Genomic DNA, 24,296 nt, shown 5'->3' with positions numbered 1-24,296 from the left:
CAAACGCAGGGTATTTGCTTTTCGAGGGCAAGTGCTCTACCGACTGAGCTTTTGAAGCAAGACTCACGACTGCACAACTTCACTTCCGCCAGTACCTCTTCCCTTACCTTTCAAAATTTACTCAAGTTCTTCCGCATACTTTGCGGGAATAGCACTCCGGGAGGAAAGGGTATTGTGGAAAGTAGCTTAGCCACAGCGTAGGGAATGGTTTCCAGAATGAATTTTCAGTCTGCAGTGAAGTGTGCGCTGACGGAAACTTCCCTGCAGATTAATACTGCGTGCCAGACCAATGATATATGATGACACCTACGCTTTGGCAATCATCCGTATCACACCATATGCTTAAAAATTCTGCGCCAGTTTCGAGGAACATCAAACTGCTTGTCCATTTCGCACTGTAGGTCAGCTGTCAATACAGATTGTTCCCTTGTGGAGCGAGGATTGATATTCAGCGAATGTTTAGATGTCGAATAACATCGGAGAAGCTGGTTGTGACGATGTTACAATATTTAATCATCTGCAGCACTAGCAGACTACAAGTACGGAAAGCCCTCATAAGGATTCCAAGGAAACACAGTAAACGGCCTGCAGCAGGTGTACTGAAGAAGGAATACCTTATAACTAGTACGTTGCCTACACAGAGCCGGAGAGTTGCACTAAAAGTATCTTAACAACCAACCTGAATCCGGCATCCCATTGGCACTGTGTGATTGTCGAGAGCGATTTCTTGGGCTTCTGATCGAATAATACTGAATCCTACACTCCTGGAAATTGAAATAAGAACACAGTGAATTCATTATCCCTGGAAGGGGAAACTTTATTGACGCATTCCTGGGGTCAGATACATCACATGATCACATTGACAGAACCACAGGCACATAGACACAGGCAACAGAGCATGTACAATGTCGGCACTAGTACAGTGTATATCCACCTTTCGCAGCAATGCAGGCTGCTATTCTCCCATGGAGACGATCGTAGAGATGCTGGATGTAGTCCTGTGGAACGGCTTGCCATGCCATTTCCACCTGGCGCCTCAGTTGGACCAGCGTTCGTGCTGGACGTGCAGACCGCGTGAGACGACACTTCATCCAGTCCCAAACATGCTCAATGGGGGACAGATCCGGAGATCTTGCTGGCCAGGGTAGTTGACTTACACCTTCTAGAGCACGTTGGGTGGCACGGGATACATGGGGACGTGCATTGTCCTGTTGGAACAGCAAGTTCCCTTGCCGGTCTAGGAATGGTAGAACGATGGGTTCGATGACGGTTTGGATGTACCGTGCACTATTCAGTGTCCCCTCGACGATCACCAGAGGTGTACGGCCAGTGTAGGAGATCGCTCCCCACACCATGATGCCGGGTGTTGGCCCTGTGTGCCTCGGTCGTATGCAGTCCTGATTGTGGCGCACACCTGCACGGCGCCAAACACGCATACGACCATCATTGGCACCAAGGCAGAAGCGACTCTCATCGCTGAAGACGACACGTCTCCATTCGTCCCTCCATTCACGCCTGTCGCGACACCACTGGAGGCGGGCTGCACGATGTTAGGGCGTGAGCGGAAGACGGCCTAACGGTGTGCGGGACCGTAGCCCAGCTTCATGGAGACGGTTGCGAATGGTCCTCGCCGATACCCCAGGAGCAACAGTGTCCCTAATTTGCTGGGAAGTGGCGGTGCCGTCCCCTACGGCACTGCGTAGGATCCTACGGTCTTGGCGTGCATCCGTGCGTCGCTGCGGTCCGGTCCCAGGTCGACGGGCACGTGCACCTTCCGCCGACCACTGGCGACAACATCGATGTACTGTGGAGACCTCACGCCCCACGTGTTGAGCAATTCGGCGGTACGTCCACCCGGCCTCCCGCATGCCCACTATACGCCCTCGTTCAAAGTCCGTCAACTGCACATACGGTTCACGTCCACGCTGTCGCGGCATGCTACCAGTGTTAAAGACTGCGATGGAGCTCCGTATGCCACGGAAAACTGGCTGACACTGACGGCGGCGGTGCACAAATGCTGCGCAGCTAGCGCCATTCGACGGCCAACACCGCGGTTCCTGGTGTGTCCGCTGTGCCGTGCGTGTGATCATTGCTTGTACAGCCCTCTCGCAGTGTCCGGAGCAAGTATGGTGGGTCTGACTCACCTGTGTCAATGTGTTCTTTTTTCCATTTCCAGGAGTGTATAACTACGATTTCTTGGAGTGGGAGCTGGACTGGATATTGCCTTAGGCTCATTATGCTGTGTCTTGACGCGACCAGACATTGTCTTGACTGTGATCTGACGAAGCTTTCTTGACAAGAAATTTTGGTCCTCATTATTGGCAAAGCGCGTATGTCAAACCCATATACAAAAATGAGGAAGTAGAACTGAGCAACAGAATTACCTCACTAAATCCTTGGCTCAGGGTGGAGGCTGCGATTCATCTTAGCCACTACATATGTAATCCATATAGATCGTAAAGATAAAATTAGGCAAATAAAAGCTTACGCAGAGGCGTACAAGCTATCATTATTCCATCATTAAATGACATGAGATGAAATTTTGATATGTGATACAGTAAAAACAACCCTCTGCCTCGAGCTTGACAATATAATATAGATGTAGGTTTAGAACATGTTCGTGGTACTTTGGCAACTAAGGAAATCCTTCACGAAGTTTCTAATATAAAATGGAAAACAGCTGGAAGACAAGTTTGTGCTCTCTCTTAAAATAAGAACAGAACGTGCATAAGTTCTTATGGAAGTGCCGTCTTAGTAAACATTGGAGGTAAGTTTTTATAAGGTATCGCCTGGTGTTGATTCTAGCAATAATGATGATGATCCTTAGCAAATAGCTTTGTAGGTTGCATCATAGATAACCTTGCACTGCTGGATGCAGACTTTCCTACATAGACATCTAATAGTTATATTTTTTAACATACAATGGTCAATCAATACTACGTGGTGCTGTAATATACTTCCATAAACGGTAAGTTGTTGTCAGTCTACCTTCATTAGTAAGATCCTTCCTGACCCAACAATTTTCGGCATCGATATAATGAAGTTCTTTCTGTCTGATAGATACGAGCAGAAGAGTGGCGTCTGAAGGAGAAGTGTCTTCGGTGTCATCTTCCTCTCTATCTCCATCTATAGTCAAACGTTCAGAGTAAGGTGTCCAGTGTAATTTCCCTTATTTCATGGACACTTTTGCAGTTATACCTGTGCCCTTAAAGCAGCAATGCGCCAGGTGCAGCATACAATAACGAGGTTGAAGGAACTGACACTATGGTTGAAGACTTTATAATGAGCTGATTATGTGCCAATGTAATCGTACTCATCGCTCTTCTCTTTCATTCATATGTTTTGCAAGTATGTATACCGCTGAAAATTTCAAAGAATCGATGAGATGTATGCGTCTCACATTTCATCACAATCACTAATAGTAATGTCCGCCCTCGGTAGCTGAGTGGTCAGTGCGACAGAATGTCAATCCTAAGGGCCTGGGTTCGATTCCCGGCTGGGTCGGAGATTTTCTCCAGTCAGGAACTTGTGTTGTGTTGTCCTAATCATCATCATTTCATCACCATCGACGCGCAAGTTGCCGAAGTGGCGTCAAATCGAAAAACTTGCACCCGACGAACGGTCTACCCGACGGGAGGCTCTACTCACACGACTCCACTTTCACTAATGGTTATCATATCTAAGGTATATGAAGAGTCGGCCGCGATGGCCGAGTGGTTCAAGGCGCTTCAGTCGGGAACCGCGTGACTGCTACGGTCGCAGTTTCATATCCTGCCTCGGGCATGGATGTGTGTGATGTCCTTAGGTTAGTTAGGTTTAAGTAGTTCTAATATCTAGGAAACTGATGACCTTAGATGCTAAGTCCCGTAGTGCGCAGAGCCATATGAACTATATGTATATGAAGACAAAGTGACTAAAAGCACTGACAAGCTTAATGTGTCTCTTTGACAGGTCTTGCACGGGGCACGTCTGCTTCGTTTATGTGGTTGCAGTTATAGTTTATAGGTGCACGGTGTACAATAAGGAAGAGTAGACCCTATCAATTATTAGGGGATTAGTTTGATGACAGACACTCACAGGATGAAACTCTGTGTCGAGGTTGAAATCTGGTGGCATTTACTCATGGTGTATTAGTTGCACATGTTCGTAGGTGTTCCAGAATTAACGTCTTTCCAAACCATTTCTCACGGTATTAAGGAAATAATTTTCACAAATTATCCCCGAGCAAGGAACCTATTTCGGGCACTCTCAAAGTGAGAGCTAATGGCATTTAGAGTGGACCAAATGTCTGCCCTAATCCAGAGATCGGATTGATTCCGTCCTGGCTACTGAAAAGGCCTAGAATTAGTTTAGATTTTCTGAGGCACGGGTTTTTCTCCATGTACGACTGCTCTGCGGGGTACCACCGCAGCTGGGAACACTAGGAAGCAAATCGATAGATGGGGTAATCAAGGAATCACATATCGAAAATCGTGAGACTGACTGCTTTGTCCCTATATATACTGTCACCCCGCCTTTGAGGTACATCGTTATGCGTCACGGTGAAAAAGGATGTCTGAAAGCGGCTGACAGCAAACTGCGGTTAGTAAAAATAACTGCTAACGGGTGGAGTGTTACCCTCCCGGAAATTTTTTCTCTGGACTAGAAGACAAAGAGATGATTCGGATGAGTTTTAAGAATCTTTCAGCTGCCCGATTTTCTTTCTTAATTTATGGGCAATGGGTTTGATTATGTTATATGAATGTCTAACTAATCGAGGTTTTTGTTTGTAAGTTAGCAGACAGTCACTTTTTCCATTTCACGTTATGAGCGTTTTAGTCTGATTGCGTAGATGGGTGTGAGCAAATGTGACGGAGAATAATGCAGTTTGAACTCGGCATATATTTTATGTCCTTTCTATTTTACTCTTTTCGATCCCATTCGAGCAGGGCGATTTTCGCAGATGTGTTTATAGCCTCGCTGTTGAGCACTCAATTTTGCAGACATGCAGTCGGAATTATGCTAAGGGAAATACACTGCTGGTCATTATAATTGCAATACATCTCGGAAACTGAAATCGATAGACGAGTGCAACAAAAGCTGTAAGAATTCTATTGAGAAGTTTGTAAATCGTCCGCAAAAGTGCTATCAGATGGTGCTGTACGCTGTGCAGCTCGTACATTATCAGCGTGCGTAATTGTTCTCAGCAGGCAGTCTTTGCAATCACATTACAATCGTTTCGAGATGTCCAGAACTCGCACTACAGAGGTGACACAAACGGAGAATGGAATTTTCCCTTCTCATCCTGTAGTGTCTCAGCGGAACTGGATTCAGATGCCCCACAAATCGCCTATTCAAGCTCGTGCACAATGGTGGGATGGATCTGGTAGCAATGTCTTTCAATGTGCCCCACAAAAAGTGGTCACAAGGAGTCAGATCGGGCAATATGGCGGCCAATCCATCCCTGCAGCGGTAAATTTGCAATAATCCAACGCAGTGAATCTGTTTCCGAAGTATTCATCAAGAAAGCGAAGCACGTGTTCGGTGATGTGTGGTCTAGCTCTGTCTTACACGAGCCACTCGGTGCCTGGTCGATCCTGCAACGCTAGCTGTGTGGCGACAAATTGTTCCAAAATTGCAATGTAGCGTTTATTAGTGATCACTTCTCGCATGAGTGCATCTGCTTCATATTGCAGCTCCAACAGTAACTCTGGGAGAATACAGAGGTTTCGCTTCACGGACCCCAAAATCGCGACTCCATTCAGGTGAAAGTGTGCCTCATCTGTGAACCAGATGCATCCAACATCAAATCTTTCATTATTAATCATTGTGAGAACCTGGTCCGCCAAGTCCGCCCTTTGTAGCACAGCTCGTACAGGTATAGCCTGGGGCCTTTGGATTTTGAATCGAAACATATGTAAGTTCCGTTCCAATATTTTCTGCTTGCTGGAAGGTTTCAAACCAGTCTCTGCTGCAAGTCTTCGGGCGCATTTTCTTGGATTTTGCTGAATAATTCCAGAAACCGTGGAGGACTATTTTCTAATCTATGGTATTTCAGTATCAGAAAAACGCACTGTTCTATGCTATACAAGAGTGAAACCTCTCCCTTCCCTACGCTAACCTCTTTTTCACGTTTCAACTGTGGAACTGCACGCACTCACTCTCTCTCTCGCTCAAAACGCTGACTTCATAAGCCAGGTGTATAGGCAGGGTAAGCAGCCTAGCTGCTTGTAGAGACGCTCTTGTTGTCGACATCGGCAGACACTACTCCCGCTGTTGGTCGGGCCAACGAGTTGACAGCCTGTGGTGGACCTGGCGGCCCAGCCCACAAACTAAACGGCTGCCAGAGTGTACTGCTTTGTTGCAGAACACACTGGCGGTCTGTCGGAGAAGATACCGCATAAGGGGAATGCCTGCTTCCTTCTGCAGAAGCCTCGTTGAGTAACAAGGCGGCTTGTGCAGAGCGAGTCGCAGCGTTCCGGACGCGCTAGAGCGTCACGCCGGCCAGAGTGGCCGAGCGGTTCTACACGCTACAGTTTGGAACCGCGCGACCGCTACGGTCGCAGGTTCGAATCCTGCCTTTGGCATGGATGTGTGTAATGTCCTTGGGTTAGTTAGGTTTAAGTAGTTCTAGGGGACTGATGACCTCAGCAGTAAAGTCCCATAGTGCTCAGAGCCATTTGAACCATTTGGAGCCTCACTATGTGCGTAGCAGCTGCATTACCCCACACCATGGCCTCATATTCGACCACTGGTCGGACGAGGGCTAGGTACACAGTGAGGCTATGGCGTGGAGGTAGGATGGATGGGGGAGTGAGCAGCAGGTAGATCGCACTAAGACTGCTCACTCCCTGAGGTCATGGACGTGAGGCAGCCAGGTCGGATGCCTGTCCAGCGTCACCCCGAGGCATTTCCCCCCCCCCCCCCCCCCCGCCACCTTGATCGAGACCGGTGGCAGGTCCGGTCTTCCTAGTGAAGACGACGGCCAGGCTCTTTGCAGACTGAATCTCAAGCACCATTTGGTGGACCAGGCACCCAGGACGCCACATATGAGCTGGAGGCGGTAGCGCATCTCGGCCGCAGTCGTACTGCGAGTGAACAACGATGTGTCGTCAGCATAGAGTCGTCGGCTGTATGGAGGGAGTACAGCTGGGGACCGAGAACCGACCTCTGCTGCACCCCTACACGAATCTGCAGGACGGTAGATGTTCCACCATCTGCTCGAACGTGGAATAAGCGTCCCGGGAGATCCGAGCGCAGCTGGATCATGTGTGACGTAGGTACCCCTTGTACAAAGAGTTTGTACACGAGGCCATCGTGCCACAAGCAGTCACAGACCATGGAGACTTTGAGAAGCACCGCACCTAGGTACTCCTACGTCTCTAGCCTTCGCATTGCCTGCTCCTCTAGGTGCAACAGCTACTGGGTCGTCGAATGGCTGCTCCGGAACCCGAACTGCTCCTCAGGGATGAGCCGTTGGTCCGTGACGTGATGTAGCAGCCGCTCCGCGTACAGCCTCTCAAATATTTTTGTGAGGGACGAGAGCAGGCTGATCGGGAGGTCGTTTGCTGCCTGGCGGGGGTCCTTTCCGCTCTTGGGGATGGCAACAACTACCGCGTGTTTCCAAGCGGAAAGGAAGATCCCAGAGTCGAGGATGCTGTTGAAGATGTTCGTCAGAGACTGATGTCTCTCCAGCGGTAGCATCTTCAGCAGGCAGTTGGTGACACCATCCGCCTTCTTTGCATTGAGTCGGCGTATCTGCAGGTCGACTTCCTCGGCCGTTATTTGCTCGATCACGTCGTCTTCGTCTCTGGCGGCGAGGAAGATCGGCAGGTTTTCTTCGACTAGGCGGACGTGGTCGACATCGACCATGTCCGCAGCAGGTTGAAACTTGTCCGCAAACGCATCTGCAAGGATGCTGGCTTTAGCATCAGGCTTGTAGACGACGTCAGCACCCACCTGGAGGGGCGGAACTCGTTGGTGACGACAGAGGAAGCGCCTGGCAGTCCGCCAGGCACTTTCATTAGGGTGGCCACCAGGCCCGCCCATTCCCGATTTCGATGGCGGCCCGAATCTCGCGCCGCGCCCTGTTGAGGTGACGCTTCGTTTCGGGTTGTCGTGTGAGTTGCCACTACCGGAAGAGGCGATTCTTGTTTTGATCGCCTCTAGGATGTGCGGCGGAAGTTGGCGCGGCGGCCTTCGCGGCCGCCTGCGAGTGGCCGCCTCTGCCGCGCCGATTGCGTGCCGTGTGAAGAAGGGCAACGCCTCGTAGGCCCCTTCCACAGCGAATTGAGAGCACTGAATTGTAGCGTACTATTTGTAGGCACTACGTATTGCGATTACGGAGCCATCTGTTAGCAGCTTTTCGAACTTTTTCGAAACTTCTGCATGACTTCTAGCCTATATAAAATTCTTACAGCTTTCACAATAAATATGTCGTATGTTGCACTTGTTTATCGATCTTAGTTTTCGAGATATTTAATTTTGAATTCAAAGACTCCTGTGCTGGACATATTATAGTATTTATAAAATTTTACTTATTGTGCGAATACAGCACAGTAGGAGGAATACGTGATTAAAGATTTTAGGTGATTTTTGGGTATACAGATACACCTATGGCAATGCTGAAAGCTCTAACGCGGCTTGCCATCGATTAAAAACGAACATAGATAGCAGGTAACAGCAAGTCATTGCATGATGCTTCAATCCTATGACAGAGTCCATAAATCGTAATGAGTGGAGTGTAGTGGCGAACCAGACTCCCGCCAAGGCATGGCCAGATGTTTGCAGTGGGTGAAAGATCAGGAGAACATGCTGGCCAGGGCAACATCCCATCGCCCTCTGTATTGAGGCAGGGTAGGGCAGAGGTATCCTACTGCCCAGAATAATACGGGAACCAAAGGTGATCATATTGTGTACTCAATACCATTATGCCAGATAATGGGCCCGTGTGATGACGACGAAAGCAATCTGACAACGATCGTTTTCCTCGGAGCCTGAAAACACAGATATATCCATCTTGTTGCTGTACGCAGAACCGGGACACGTTTGAAAATACGACCTGGTACCATTACCACACTGTGTCACGACACCTCTCGTGCGGACGTTCCTACCGTTTGACAGCTGGAGCTACACTAGCGCTCCAAGCGGTGAGAAAGCAGCCACTTGCATCGTAAGGTTAATGTTAATTTTTAAGTTGATTGGTTGGTTTTGGGGAGGGGATCGAACAGCGAGGTCATCGGTCCCATTGGATTAGGGAAGGATGAAGGAAATCGGCCGTGCCCTTTCAAAGGAATCATCACAGCATTTGCCTGAAGCGATTTAGGGAAATCACGGAAAACTTAAATAAGGACGGCCGGGCGCGCGTTTGAACCGTCGTCCTGCCGAATGCGAGTCCAGTGTGCCAACCACTGTGCCACCTCGCTTGGTATATTTTTAAGTATTTTCTACTTAATTAACGAAATAGTTGTTATATTTTTGCGTTCCATGCGTAAACAAGTTACCAAGAGACATGCATAATCGTGAAATACACTCAAAAACAGCCGACTCATACGGATTCAAAGGCATAAGCTACAACTCATTCATGGAGAAATACACACATCAAAAAAAGTTTTGCATCACCCCAGTTCCAAGAACTCATGAAGATAGACGTTAACTGTAGATATTGTATCACACACACAGTCCCTTTGACTGTTCAGAGATGTCACTAAACCCGCCCAAAGATGTGAATAACCACGCATGAGCAGCGCCTATTAGACGGAGGGGGTCCGATAGCCGATCGGTTCCAGTCATTCCACCAGAAGGAGGTACACGTCTCGTGTTGTCTGTAGTTAAAAAAAATGGTTCAAATGGCTCTGAACTCTATGGGACTTAACATCTGAGGTCATCAGCCCCTAGAACTTAGAACTACTTAAACCTAACTAACCTAAGGGCATAACACACATCCATGCCCGAGGCAGTATTCGAACCTGCGACCGTAGCGGTCGCGCGGTTCCAGACTGAAGCGCCTAGAACCGCTCGGCCACATCGGCCGGCTCTGTAGTTCAACCACGCCTAGACGGTCAATACCACGGTTCTACCGCGTCCGCGTTGTTACTTTGTGCCAGGGAGGGCTCTCAACAAGGGAAGTGTCCAGGCCTCTCGCATGAACCAAAGCGATGTTGTTCGGCCATGGAGGAGATACTGAGAGACAGGAACCGTCGATGACATGCCTCGCTCAGGAAGCCCAAGGGCTACTACTGCAGTGGATGATCGCTACCTACAGATTATGGCTCGGAGGAACCATGACAGTAACGCTACCATGTTGAATAATGCTTTTCGTGCCGCTACAGGACGTCGTGTTACGACTCAAACCGTGCGCAAATTCACTCCAGACGTCCATGACGAGGTCCATCTTTGCAACCACGACACCATGCAGCGCCGTACAGATGAGCCCAAAAACATGTCGAATGGACCGCTTAGGATTGGCATCACGTTCACACCGATGAGTGTCGCTTATGCCTTCAACCAGACAATCGTTGAAGACGTGTTTGGAGGCAACCCCATAAGACTGAACGCCTTAGACACATTGTCAAGCGAGTGCAGCAAGGTGGAGGTTTCCTACTGTTTTGGGGCGGCATTATGTGGGGCCGACGTGCGCCGCTGGTGGTCATGGAAGGCACCTTAACGGCTGTACGATACGTGAATGCCATCCTCCGACCGATAGTGCAACCATATTGGCAGCATATTGGCGAGGCATTCTTCTTCATGGACGACAATTCGCGCCCCCATCGTGCACATCTTATGATACCTTCAGGATAACGACGGTGCTCGACTAAAGTGGCCAGCATATTTTCCAGACATGAACCCTATCGAACATGCCTGGGGTATATTGAAAAGGGCTGTTTATGGACGTCGTGACCCACCAACCACTCTGAAGGATTTACGCCGAATCGCCATCGAGGAGCGGGACAATCTGGACCAACAGTGGCTTGATGGACCTGTGGATAGTATGCCACGACGAATACAGGTATGCATTAATGCAAGAGGACGTGCTACTGGGTATTAGAGGTACTGGTGTGTACAGCAATCTGGACCACCACCTCTGAAGGTCTCGCTGTATGGTGGCACAACATGCAATATGTGGTTTTTATGACCAATAAAAAGGATCTCTATTCCAATTTTCTGTACAGGTTCCGAAATTCTCGGAACCGAGGTGGTGCAAAACTTTTTTTGATGTGTGTACTTTTGAATATCTCCAGCTTATTCCGCTGACAGCAGGAGAATATAAACACAGTGTATTGTTATTATAATAGGCACTTCCCTTGACACTTAAAAAAAATTTTAATGGTGTCCAGTGATCCGCCCTTTCTTACATTTCGTTCGACTTTCTAATACACGAATATTTAATTAAATGTAATTATTTTTGCTTCAAAAACGAATGTGTTGAAGATTCTTCCCGTTTTTGGCTCAGATTTAGCAACAATAGTGGCATTGTTTTCTGCTGTGTTGAGAAACAGTTTTATTGCTTTTGGCGTTTTATTATTATGCCTCTGTGGTTTTTCCTTAAGCTACAGTTGTGGTGGCTTATTAGATATATTAAATAATGTAGATATGCGTTCAATGTATATTTCTAACGATCCACACTCTCTGATTTGGCTGAAAGTGTAGCGAACCAAATGCTACTTTATTGTATAGATACCGGTATACGACACCTTTCTGTAAAAGATCAGATCTTCTGGTGCTTACTAGTAATTTTTTGTTATTGAAGGAAAACGACATTATTCAGCAAATGTGTGTACGTTACAAGAGACTCGTAAATAATATCTCGTAATGCACCGTTTGTTTTCTCCCAGGGTCCTTAGGAAACTAAATAATAACAAATTTGGTGTAATCTTGTGGTTAGTGTCGATTTTTGCGGCACTACATACACTCCCTATTGTGAAAAATATGTTACAAATCAAAATAAATTTAGCACTCGGACTCCTCCCATATCATAGTCCGAAATGTCGCTTGATGGCCGCTTGGGGCGCTGCTATCGCTGGACGTAACAAAAACGAGATGGAGTGTCACGACTGTTATGTTAGTCTGTGCCACCACTGTGACCAGGATTATCACTGGGGCGCGCCTCTGTCAGCGAGCCTCTCTCTGCTGTCTCATCATTGAAAGCCTTAACAATGGTCGTCGCGGAAACAGTTCGTGGTACTTCAGACGTTATCGTATTGTCTGTGTTCGCACTACACGTGTCGAGGGTTTACCGCTAATTCTCGGGATATGTCCGATGAATATCTTGGTACGCTACAGGGCAGAGTTGTATTGGTTGAGGCGTGAACAATATGATCGTGTGTACCAGACCGCAGGAACCCATATTGTTGATAAAAGACATTCACGATTCTGGAAGTTCGATGAATGACATTCTGACTGGGACACTAGCAGCACTGCAAGGCGGGTTTACAGCACGTTACAAAACATCATAAACAGGCTCAAACTGTGTGACATTGCCCCTGATCGAGGTATGGTGAACCTGTCCACAGGTTACGGCCCGTATCCCAAACATCTGAATCGGGTGGAATGGAGTGACGCACCAATCTGTGAATGTGGAGAGGAAGGATTCACCGATCATGTCGTTTTCAGCTGCCCCTTTTTTCAGGTAGAGAGAGACTGCAGACAATTAGATTACGATGTGCAAACAATTGTTAGTGACCAAAACTTGTGTGCTACAATTAATATATTTGCACTTCGAATATCAAAATGGCAGATGTACTGTAGTATAATAAATTAGTTTTATGAGTAGATATTATTAAAGTTAGTCGGAAAACCTCGAGTTATTCCGAGGCGGCAGTTATGGACCTTGAAGTTGAGTTAATTCTTCTTATTTTATGTTATTGTTTAACTGATTCTGTTTTATTTACGTTAATATTACCAATGGTTGCTGTTAATATAATTTATTACCATATACATAATATAAAACATTGTACTGGCTGTATGGTCCTCCATGCTGAGGTAATAGTATTTCTGTCTTTTTGGGAGCTACAGACGTGAGCCCGTTGATATCCTGAATTGCTTTAAGTACGGCTCTATTCCATATTCGCATGACAGTCCTGGGATCCCGTTCAAAGTGAGCAGTAGTATCTCGATAGGTCACGGTCTTTCCGCTGTCGAATTGCTACACTTATTGGTACACGTTTCTGCTTCTTACACCAGGCACAACACGATCTCCACACAAACAACCAAAATTCAAAAGCGAATTTTGAATTAGGAGCACACTTTGCAATCTTTCGATGTATACGGAAAGTAGATGGCGTTACTCCTACGTACATTGTGTGACTGGTCTGAAATGGTAATAATTTACACATCGGAGCATCAACGAGTATACGTTTCATGGCAATCTGACGTTTGCTGGATGTTGGCCTCATAGTGTTACAGCTATAATGGCCAGCAATGTAAGTGGTTACGAGTATAAAGCTATAAATCATCATAGAAATAGGTATTACACGGTCCAGTCACATTAATGTGAACACCGCCTGTGTTCGACGTCAGCGTGCAATAACCACTCACAAACGGCAGGTGGCAGCTCTAGCAGTGGAGGGTATATAGGGCGTCTCGGGAGGACACGGTAAATAGTGAGGTAGTTGTCGTAATGCGGAGACGTAGCAATTTATCTGACGTCCAAGTAGGCATGACCATTGGCTTTCGGGCCGAGGGTGGAAGTATTTCCAAGAGGGCTAAGTCTTTAAACTGTTCGCGTGCCGCCGTGGTTAAAGTATAACGTGCACAGCAAAATGATGCTTCTAAAACCGGCCCGAGGCATCCGTGGTGCACCACAGGTGTGAAAGACAGCTGTGGAGATATGTACAGGCGAATAGACGTTGAGCAGCTGACTATCCAGATAAGCCAAGGGGCTACCAACAGTGTCTTCTCAACGACCGTGCAGAGAATGTTGCTACCTATGAGCATCCATAACAGGCGCCTGCTTCAGGCATTCATACAGTTCATTGGCAACCAAGGCTGGAATTCGACGCGCGCTACCGGAACTGGACGTCCACTGAGTGGCGACAGGTGGTCTTTTCAGATGAATCTCGTTTTATGCTCCAGCGGACAATTGACCATTGGCGCATAGTTCGTGAAACGTCTGAAAGCAAACACCCTGCAACCAGGAGGGAGAGTTATCTACACGTACATTGTTTCTCCGCAAACTACCGTACGGTGCGTGGCGGAGGGTACCATTCCTGTCCCCGTCGGAAATAAAACGAGGGAAAAGGGACTCTCTACAGGGTGTTACAAAAAGGTACGGCCAAACTTTCAGGAAACATTTCTCACACACAATGAAAGAAATTATGTTATGTGGACATGTGTCCGGAAACGCTTACGTTCCATGTTAGAGCTCATTTTATTACTTCTCTTCAAATCATATTAATCATGGAATGGAAACACACAGCAACAGAACGTACCAGCGTGACTTTAAACACTTTGTTACAGGAAATGTTCAAAATGTCCTCCGTTAGCGAGGTTACATGCATCCACCCCCGTCGCATGGAATCCCTGATGCGCTGATGCAGCCCTGGAGAATAGCGTAAATCACAGCCGTCCACAATACGAGCACAAATAGTCTCTACATTTGGTACCGGGGTTGCGTAGACAAGAGCTTTCAAGTGCCCCCATAAATGAAAGTCAAGAGGGTTGAGGTCAGGAGAGCGTGAAGGCCATGGAATTGGTCCGCCTCTACCAATCCATCGGTCACCGAATCTGTTGTTGAGAAGCGCACGAACACTTCGACTGAAATGTGCAGAAGCTCCATCGTGCATGAACAACATGTTGTGTCATAATTGTAAAGGCACATGTTCTAGCAGTACAAGTAGAGTATCTCGTATGACATCATGATAACGTGCTCCATTGAGCGTAGGTGGAAGAACTCGGGGCCAATCAAGACATCACCAACAATGCCTGCCCAAACGTTCACAGAAAATCTGTGTTGATGACGTGATTGCACAATTGCATGCGAATTCTCGTCAGCCCACACATGTTGATTGTGAAAATTTACAATTTGATCACGTTGGAATGAAGCCTCATCAGTAAAGCTAACATTTGCACTGAAATGAGGATTGACACATTGTTGGATGAACCATTCGCAGAAGTGTACCCGTGGAGGCCAATCAGCTGCTGATAGTGCCTGCACACGCTGTACATATTACGGAAACAACTGGTTCTCCCGTAGCACTCTCCATACAGGGACGTGGTCGACGTTACCTTGTACAGCAGCAACTTCTCTGACGCTGACATTAGGGTTATCGTCAACTACACGAAGAATTGCCTCATCCGTTGCAGGTGTCCTCGTCGTTCTAGGTCTTCCCCAGTCGCGAGTCATAGGCTGGAATGTTCCGTGCTCCCTAAGACGCCGATCAATTGCTTCGAACGTCTTCCTGTCGGGACACCTTCGTTCTGGACATCTGTCTCGATACAAACGTACCGCACCACGGCTATTGCCCCGTGCTAATCTGTACCTCAAATGGGCATCCGCCAACTCCGCATTTGTAAACATTGCACTGACTGCAAAACCACGTTCGTGATGAACACTAACCTGTTGATGCTACGTACTGATTGCAGAGCAATGAGTCGCATGTCAACACAAGCACCGAAGTCAACATTACCTTCCTTCAATTGGGCCAACTGGCGGTGAATCGAGGAAGTACAGTACATACTGACGAAACTAAAATGAGCTCTAACATGGAAATTAAGCGTTTCCGGACACATGTCCATATAACATCTTTTCTTTATTTGTGTGTGAGGAATGTTTCCTGAAAGTTTGGCCGCACCTTTTTGTAACACCTTGTACAAGCCTCCGTATGAGCCCTCATTTCTCACATCTCATCTTCGTGGTTCTTACGTCCAATGTACACTATGTTATCAAAAGTATCCGGACACCCCAAAAACATAACTTTTTCATATTACGTGCATTGTGCTGCCACCTACTGCCAGGTACTCCATATCAACGACTTCAGTAGTCAATAGACATCGTGAGAAAGCAGAATGGTGTGCTCCGCGGAACTCACGGACTTCAAGCGTGGTCAGGTCACAGGGTGTCACTTGTGTCGCACGTCTGTAAACGATATTTCCACACCCCTAAGCATACCTAGGTCCACTGTTTCCGATGTGATAGTGAAGTGGAACCGTGAAAGGACACACACAGCACAAAAACGTACAGGCCGACCTCGTATGTTGACTGACAGAGACCGCTGGCAATTGAAGAGGGTCGTAATGTGTAATAGGCAGACATCTATCGAGACCATTACACAGGAATTCCAAACTGCATCAGTATCCACTGCAAGTAGTATGACAGTTAGGCGGGAGGTGAGAAAACTTGGATTTCATGTTCGAGCGGCTGCTCATAAGCCACACATCCCGCCAGTAAATGCCAAACGACGCCTCGCTTGGTGCAAGGAGCGTAAACATTCGACGATTGAACAGTGGAAAAAAATTGTGTGGAGTGACGAATCACGGTACACAATGTGGCGATGCGATGACAGGGTGTGATGAACGTCATCTGCCAGCGTGTGTAGTGCCAACAGTAAAATTCGGAGGCGGTGGTGTTATGGTGTGGTCGTGTTTTTCATGGAGGGGGCTTGCACTCCTTGTTGTTTTGCATGGCACTATCTCAGCACGAGCCTATATTGATATTTTAGGTGCCTTCTTGCTTCCCACTGTTGAATAGCAATTCAGGGATGGCGATTGCGTCTTTCATTACGATCGAGCACCTGTTCATAACGCACGGCCGGTGGCGGAGTGGTTTCATCCCTGTAACGGACTGGCCTGCACAGAATCCTGACCTGATTCCCATGGAAGACCTTTACAATGTTTTGGAAAGCCGACTTCGTGCCTGGCCTCACCGATCGACATCGATACCTCTCCTCAGTGCAGCACTCCACGAAGAATGGGCTCCTATTCCCCAAGAAACTTTCCAGCCCCTGATTGAACTTATGCCTGCGAGAGAAGAAGCTGTCATCAAGGCTAAGGGTGGGCCAACAACATACTGAATTCCAGCACTACCGATGGAGGGCACCACGAACTTCTAAGACATTTTCAGCCAGGTGTCCGGATACGTTTGATCACGTAGCGTATATTGGTGGCAATAGAATCATTTCGGAGTCAGCTTCAAATGTATGTTCTCTGAATTTTCTCAGCAGTGGTCCTCGAAGAGAACTTCACTTTCCTTCCAGGTATTCCCATTTGAGTTCACGAAGAGTCTCCATAACACCTACGATTTGTTCGAGCCTACCGGTGACAAATCTAGCAGCCTGTCTGTGAACTGCTTCGATGCTTCGATCCCAAACACTGGAGCGATATTCAAGAATAGGTACACCACCGTCCTACATGCCATCCTCTTTGCAAATGAACCACACTATCCTAAAATTCTCCCAATAAAGCATTCGCCTTCCCTACCACAGAAATTTTGTCTCTCATCTTGTACCTTCCTACAATCATTCATGTCAAGCACCTAACTGTACCCTACAACATCATCAACAAACAACAGCAGATTGACGCCTACCCCCTCCGCCAAATCATTTACGTATACAGAGAACAACAGCGGTCCTATCGCACTTCTCTGAACCGTTCCTGACGATACTCTTTTCTCTGATGAATACTCGCTGCAGAGGACAGAATACTAGGTTCTATTACTTACGAAGTCTTCGAGCCACCCACATATCAGTGAACTTATTCGATATGCTCGTACCTTCGTTAACCCTAGAATGCATATACAGGGCCTTCGAGACCCTTGTATGTCTTCATTTTTTTAAAAAAAGTTATGTAATTTTTTGTTTGATTTCACACTGCTTTCCAGTACTCTTTTCACTAACACTTAGACTTTCCTCCTATCAAGTCTGAACGAGATACCTTTTTAAGTTTTTTGTATAATACAATACGTTTACCCATACACCGTGAATGCATAAGCAGGGCTTCAGAAGCCCTCACACATCTATAAATGTTCTTTAGCCTGTATTGTCTTCAACATTTGTTTGGGAGCAGTTAATAATTCAGCAATAACTGTAGTGGTATTTTCAGCAACAGGAGTGCTAACAGCAGCAGTAGCTGTAGTAGTAATAGTATAACTAAAAAATAATACACACTACTTTCACATATTGGCGATGTCGGTGAATTATTGATCTTTTTGCTATCAAATGTTTTATTATTGCATAGTAATGTTATCTTGTACTGCTCTTGTCAGTCTCATTGTTACTGTAGTTTGTTTGTTGCTGCAAGGCCCATATTGTTACGAGTATGACTCGTTTAGTGCTGCACAAGCTGCTGTTCGAGAGACACGAATTTTGCAATGGCTTCGACACGAAAGCAAGAGAATCGGTACGGGCAAATGCAGCTAATTTTGAAAGTGTTGTGGCTCAGTGGTTTGAAGAAGATGATTCTTGCGAGGAAGGAAATATTTTTGAAGATGCAAGTAGTGAATAATTAGCCAATGAACCTGCAGATGTGAACATTGAGGCAGATGACAGTCCTTCCGATAATATTACTTCTTCAGAGTCTGAAAATGAAGAACCACCCAAAAAGATATAAAAGACCACACATACATTAGTCGGAATGGAACATTTTGGAAATTAGATCCTCCTGCAACTTTTCGTAGGCCTGTCCATAATATCGTAAAGAAGGCACCTGGTCCAGCCCATGGGTTGAAAACCTGTAACCTAGATGCCTGGGACTATTTCATCTCCAAGGAAATATTAGAGTAAATCATCAGCTGCACAAATATTGAAGGCAGAAGAGTGGCTGCTTTACGTGGTAAAACGTGGAAATACGTTTCGCTTGCTGACATGGGAGGTTTTTCTTGGTCTTTTACTGCTTTCTGGTGTTGAGAAGAGTTGGGATGCCCCTATTAGAGAATTATTCTTGGATGAAAAGGAAAATCCTACATATAAGACCATCATGTCAATAAATAGATTCGAGGATATAAGAAGAATGATTAGATTTGATGACAGGCGTGCCCGTGAAGCTCGGTCTGCACATGACATACTTGCAGCTGTTCGCTATGTATGGGAACTTTCTCTTGACAAGTGTAGAAATACACTCCTGGAAATTGAAATAAGAACACCGTGAATTCATTGACCCAGGAAGGGGAAACTTTATTGACACATTCCTGGGGTCAGATACATCACATGATCACACTGACAGAATCACAGGCACATAGACACAGGCAACAGAGCATGCACAATGTCGGCACTAGTACAGTGTATATCCACCTTTCGCAGCAATGCAGGCTGCTATTCTCCCATGGAGACGATCGTACAGATGCTGGATGTAGTCCTGTGGAACGGCTTGCCATGCCATTTCCACCTGGCGCCTCAGTTGGACCAGCGTTCGTGCTGGACGTGCAGACCGCGTGAGACGACGCTTCATCCTGTCCCAAACATGCTCAATGGGGGACAGATCAGGAGATCGTGCTGGCCAGGGTAGTTGACTTACATCTTCTAGAGCACGCAGGGTGGCACGGGATACATGCGGACGTGCATTGTCCTGTTGGAACAGCAAGTTCCCTTGCTGGTCTAGGAATGGTAGAACGATGGGTTTGATGACGGTTTGGATGTACCGTGCACTATTCAGTGTCCCCTCGACGATCACCAGAGGTGTACGGCCAGTGTAGGAGATCGCTCCCCACACCATGATGCCGGGTGTTGGCCCTGTGTGCCTCGGTCGTATGCAGTCCTGATTGTGGCGCTCACTGCACGGCGCCAAACACGCATACGACCATCATTGGCACCAAGGCAGAAGCGACTCTCATCGCTGAAGACGACACGTCTCCATTCGTCCCTCCATTCACGCCTGTCGCGACACCATGGAGGCGGGCTGCACGATGTTGGGGCGTGAGCGGAAGACGGCCTAACGGTGTGCGGGACCGTAGCCCAGCTTCATGGAGACGGTTGCGAATGGTCCTCGCCGATACCCCAGGAGCAACAGTGTCCCTAATTTGCTGGGAAGTGGCGGTGCAGTCCCCTACGGCACTGCGTAGGATCCTACGGTCTTGGCGTGCATCCGTGCGTCGCTGCGGTCCGGTCCCAGGTCGACGGGCACGTGCACCTTCCGCCGACCACTGGCGACAACATCGATGTACTGTGGAGACCTCACGCCCCACGTGTTGAGCAATTCGGCGGTACGTCCACCCGGCCTCCCGCATGCCCACTATACGCCCTCGCTCAAAGTCCGTCAACTGCACATACGGTTCACGTCCACGCTGTCGCGGCATGCTACCAGTGTTAAAGACTGCGATGGAGCTCCGTATGCCACGGCAAACTGGCTGACACTGACGGCGGCGGTGCACAAATGCTGCGCAGCTAGCGCCATTCGACGTCCAACACCGCGGTTCCTGGTGTGTCCGCTGTGCCGTGCGTGTGATCATTGCTTGTACAGCCCTCTCCCAGTGTCCGGAGCAAGTATTGTGGGTCTGACACAACGGGGTCAATGTGTTCTTTTTTCCATTTCCAGGAGTGTAGAATGATTCCCAATGATTCGCTCACAGTTGACGAACAGCTAGTCCCATTCCGTGGAAGATGCAGCTTCACCCAGTATATGCCCTCTAAACCAGTGAAGTATGGCATAAAAATATTTTGGTTATGTGATGATACATCTGCATATGCTTTAGACGGAATTGCGGAATTGTTTACACGGGAAGGAAGCCCCATGAACCTATCCAGAAAAATCTTGGATTGAATGTGGTGAAAGATCTTGCTAAAAGCATTGAAGGATCATCAAGAAATATTACTGTTGACAACTTCTTTACTAGTGTGCAACTGGCAGAAGAGATGCTTCAGAAGCAAATTACAGTGGTGGAACATTCAAACAAAATAAACCAGAAATTCCTAATGAGATGAAACCATCTGCCCCATAACGATTCATTCCTCCTTTTTGCATTTAGAGGGGACATTACAATGATGAGTTATGTTCCCAAAAAGAAAAAGTCTGTAGTTCTCATTAGTACAATGCATGACGACAGAAACATTGATGAAACTCATACAAAAAAGAAACCAGATATAATGAAGTTCTATAACTCTACGAAGGGTGGAGTAGATCAAATGGACCAGAAAATTCGTTATTACACTTGCAAGAGACAAACAAGAAGATGGCCATTTGCATTATGGATGAATATGATGGACGTCGCAGCAATGAACAGTGAAATTTTATTTTCCGCCCAACATCTGACATACCATAGTGGAAGAAGTGATAAAAGGCGTTTGTTCATAAGAAATTTAGCAGAGGAAATGGTAAGACCACTAATGGAACTTCGTATTCAGATTCCTAATTTTCAAAAAAAAAAAAAAATCGTTGATGCCATGCAAAGATGTGGTGTTCAAAAAGATGTCATATTGCTGAACCAACTACCTGTTTTAGGAAAAAGAAGAAGATGCAATTATTGTGCATATAATAAACACGGGAAAAGTGTTATGACATGCATTCAGTGTAAAACCAACATTTGTAAGGAACACAGTTGCGTTCTTTGTGCTTCTTGTTTGTCACATGTTGAAAACTAAGAAAAATGCAATTTTATGTGAACAATGAATAATAGCTTTTTGTCAAAATATTGCCTATATACATAATATTGTAAATAATGAGTATGTTTTAATTGAAGAAATTGGTTGTAATAAATGTTATAAAATATAAACTGCAGCTTATAAGTGAATTAATAAAATTATTTGTACATGTTGTATGTAAATGAGTGTAACTAATAAAAATTCACTCTTACAGTTTTTTTAAAAAAAATAATAAAATGTTAATCAGGCCCACCAGATCCTGTTACTGTATCTTAGGAATGTTTCAATATGACAATAAATTTGACAGAAATAAATTTAACTCCAAAGAATGATTATATGGAAAAAGGAAAATTTTAAATTAGGGCAGGGCCTTGGAGGCCCTGCATATGCATTCATGTGTGTTTTCGGCACCATGCATCCTAGGGTTAACAGCCTGCAATGGGGCACTGTGACAAATGTTTACCAAATCTAGAAATATGGACTCTGCCTGTGGCTTTTCATTCGTAGTTCTCAGTATATTGCGCGAGAAAAGGACAAGCCGAGTTTCACACGAGAGATGCTTTCTAAAAGTATGCTGATTAGTGGACATAAGCTTCTCAAACTCAAGAAAGTTTATTATATTCGAACTGAGAATATGTTCAAAGATTCTGCAGCAGTCCAGAGTTGTGAATATCGGTGTGTACTTCTGCAAGTCCGTTCTTGTACCCTTCTCGTATACAGTAGTCACCTGCGCTTTTTTTCAGTCGCTTTGTGCTGAGGTAGAGATCCGTGATATATGCAAGCTAGATAAGAGGCCAATGCCTTATAGCACTTTTAGTAAAACCGAATTGGGATTCCATCCGGACCTGGTAACTTATTTGCTTTGAAATCTTTCGGTTCTCTACGCCAGGTATGCTTATTACTATGTCGACCTTATAGGAGTCCGTCCGATAGGACAATGACGGTATGTTTTTACGATTCCCCTGCTTGAACGATTTCTTGAATGCAGAATTTAAAACTAGGGGTTTCGTTCAGCTATCATCAACTGCCACACGAGACTGGTCAACAAGAAGCTGTATGGAAGCCTTAGAGCCACTTAGCGATTTTACATACGACCAGAATTTTCTCAGGTTCTCTGCCAGATCTTTCGCCAAGGTGTGACGGTGGTAGTAGTTACATGCTTCGAGCATAGATCTTTTCACAGACGCACGAATCTCTACTAAGCTTTGGTTGTCGTCATTTGTGCGTTATCTTTTGAACCGAAATTGCAACAGCATCTGCTTCTTCAGTATAATCCGAATTTTGTTATTAAACGATGCTGAGTCTTTTCGAACCTTTATCCAGTTAATAGGCACCTAACTCTGCACGCAAGGATTTAAAATCTGATGGAACTCTGCCCTTAATTCCTCTACGTCCATCTTACTGGAACTAGGTGACGTCAGTTCACTATCTGAGTGAGATTCTAACAGCTAGTTATCTGTTATATACAGCAGATACACTCTCCTTGCCTTCTTGACTGATTTATTAACTTTCGTAACCATGGTTGCTATAATGACGTCATGATCGCTAATCCCCGTTTCTATACTGACATTGTCAATAAGACCCGGCCTGTTTGTAGTTACAAGTTTTAAGATAGTTCTACTGCATGTGGGCTGCCGAGGTAGTTGCTCAAGACAGTGTTCAGAAAACGTATTCAAAAGTATTTCGCACGACTGTCTGTCTGTAGCTCCCGCAGTGAATATATAGACATCCCAGTCTGTACTTGATTGTCTACAGTCTCCTCCAGCTAACACTACATGATCTGGGTATTTACTCGCTGCTGACCGTAAACTTTCTTTGAATGATTCTAGAACTGTCACAGCGGAATCGGGAGTCCGGTAAAAACATCCAACAATTAAACTGGTTTCACCTACACATGTTATACCCTACCAGATAGCTTCGCTGTCACGCTCCACTTTGACCTGGTCTGGAAAATGTTTTAGTTTCATTATTTGTTTGATTGCATCATTCTGGAAGGCACAATGGATTAACAGCAGTATACATCTATCCTCGTGGACTATGTTCCCCCCTGCACGCAGTTTGTTTTTCCTCGGCACTCTTGGATCTGCCAGCATGACAAAGCAACGTGTCACACAGCTCGCAGTGTACGAGCGTAGTTCTGAGAGCACTAAAATTAATTTAATTCTCAAAAGTCCGAAGCTCGTGGTCGTGTGGTAGCGTTCTCGCTTCCTACGCCCGGGTTCCCGGGTTCGATTCCCGGCGGGGTCAGGGATTTTCTCTGCCTCGTGATGACTGGGTGTTGTGTTATGTCCTTAGGTTAGTTAGGTTTAAGTAGTTCTAAGTTCTAGGGGACTGATGACCATAGATGTTAAGTCCTATAGTGCTCAGAGCCAATCGTCAAAAGCCTTATTAACCACCGTTTGCAGAGCGGAACACTGTGAGGCGTGCAAGTAGAGAATCAGTGAGGTTCTTGAAGGTATTGACAGAGACGTGGAGCTATGCTATCTTCAGTGCCGTGGCCAGCTACGCTAGGTTTCTCGACTGAAGATCAATGGCACGAACAGCCTGATCGAAGCGATACCACAGATTCTCGATTGCGTTTAAATCAAGTGAGTCTAGTGGCCGGAGGGGTACGGTAAACTCATGCTGGCTCTCTTCGAATTACGCACGTACACTGCGAGTTGTGTGACATGTTGCATTGTCCCGCTGGTAGATGCTATCGTGCCTAGGAAAAACAATTTGCATGTAGGGATGGACATGGTCCCCAAGGGTAGATGCATACTGGTGTTGATCGATTGTGAATTCTCCCAGGGAATGTCAAGAAAAAAATTC

The sequence above is a fragment of the Schistocerca gregaria genome, chromosome X, assembly GCF_023897955.1.
Source record: "Schistocerca gregaria isolate iqSchGreg1 chromosome X, iqSchGreg1.2, whole genome shotgun sequence".
In the NCBI taxonomy this organism is placed as follows: domain Eukaryota; kingdom Metazoa; phylum Arthropoda; class Insecta; order Orthoptera; family Acrididae; genus Schistocerca; species Schistocerca gregaria.
Note: the sequence above shows the minus strand (reverse complement) of the source record.